Below are 1,891 nucleotides of genomic sequence, written 5' to 3' on the forward strand. Positions count from 1 at the left end.
TCCTCTCAGCGACCACTGACCCACTGTAACCAGAAGAGGGCAGCAGTGCCAAGGAAGAAGAGATGAGATGTCCCATGTTTAATTATATTTGTTTCCTAAATGCCTACTCACTTTCTACAGAATTTGTTATCACCACACTGTGAGACCTGGATTTAATAAATATGGGAAGGACACCAGGTTTTATGCATGTAGTGTACCAAATGCCTACTACCTGAAATCTAAATCTTTGGCTGTGTCTGTCCATCCAGTGTTCTCCTTGCTTCAGTCAGAAGTTAGAGCACACATCACCGGCTTCTGCTGTCCAAATTTGTTTGGTTGTGTGCCGGTTTTTCACAGAGGGGCCAGCGTCAGTGCATCACTACATGCTGCATTTCGGTTTGCTGGCTAGTAGCAGCAGCAGCTACGCTCAGATGATCAAGCTAAATTTCTGACACTGTCACAGTTTTATTCCACACCACACACTGTGATGCAGGACCAGGACTGAATTATAGGAATTGAGGTGAGATGACAAAGCTTTGAGAGCAGCTCCATGAAAATATAAAAATATCAGTGTTATCCTTCAGCCTCTTAGTAGCTGCACATATAGAATAAATTTCAAAATCTTGCATCACCTCAGTCTCAAGTGACAAGACTTGGCATCAGACCTCGAGGTCAAGGTCACGAAGATGCAAACTTTTTCGAGGCTTGTACTAGATGTATCTATGGTATCAATTTGAAAATACAACATTGTATTTGCAAACCTGGGCGTCCATGGCACGCAGGCAGGTGGAAAGGTCAAGGTGGGATCCTTGACCTTTAAAAGGAAGCAGGAAACAAACAGAAGATAACTGACTGAAGATGAGCTCGAGCATGATCACAGACAGTGAAGCACAGAAGACAGAAGCACATGAAGGGATATAAATCTGTCTAATTAAGAAGCAGAAACCACTGTGAGTCTATTTCAACCTCGTTAGTTTAATATTAAAGCGACAGCAGGTGCAAAATGACAAAACTCTGAAGCAGGGAAAGGCTTGGCAGACCGTTGTTCTCTCCTGATCCCGCCTGACGGATTTTTGTCTACCTCTGATTTTCTTTGTGTCCATCCCACCAATTCCGATGGTCTCGGGAAAATGCCAGTTCAATAAAGTGAGAAATTTCAGAGATGAATTCTTCTGCGTCTCTTTCCGTTATACGTGTGATGTCTTATCCTTCATATTTTGTTCTGACATGTGTTTGTAAGCCATCATGGCATTTTCTGGCCACACACTGAGTTTGTTTCCTCTATTTGGCTCTTATCAAATTTACAAGGGGATAAAACTAAACACTGACTGACTAAAGTTACACTGAAATAACAATGCTTCTCTTTACTCTGTGTTGCCTCTGAAGTATAAAACCCAGTGGGAAACATAATCAGGTTTGTCTGCAACAATCCAGCATCACTCAGCGTGAAACTAAAGGTGACTGTCTTAAAAACAGATTTTTTTTTGCTTTCCAGGAGTTCTGTTATCCTCGCTTATTGTGGATGCAAAGACCTGATACAGCCGTTTGTAAGACAACACATTTATGGTTATTCCTTACATACAAAGTGTGCAACAGACACATTACATAGTTATCTATGATGTGCATTAATGAGGAAAAGGACAGAATTTCTTTTGAATTTCCACTTTCATTGATTTCCACCTGTGATATTTCATTTCCCAACGTTTTCACATGGAACAGTTTAACAAACCCATAATACTATCATATAAACTACAATATTGAATAAAACAAGGAGTCAAACAGAAAAACAAACAAACCAAAAATGGTTTTAAATCCTGATTTGTATCAGCTACCTGTTAACCTATATTAGTTCCTTTCAGATTAATCAAAGTTTCCTTTACTTGTTGTTCTAACTCTCTGATCAATACAATCG

Source organism: Pundamilia nyererei, unplaced genomic scaffold, assembly GCF_000239375.1.
Source record: "Pundamilia nyererei isolate P.nyererei 1_Seehausen unplaced genomic scaffold, PunNye1.0 scaffold00001, whole genome shotgun sequence".
NCBI classification, from domain to species: domain Eukaryota; kingdom Metazoa; phylum Chordata; class Actinopteri; order Cichliformes; family Cichlidae; genus Pundamilia; species Pundamilia nyererei.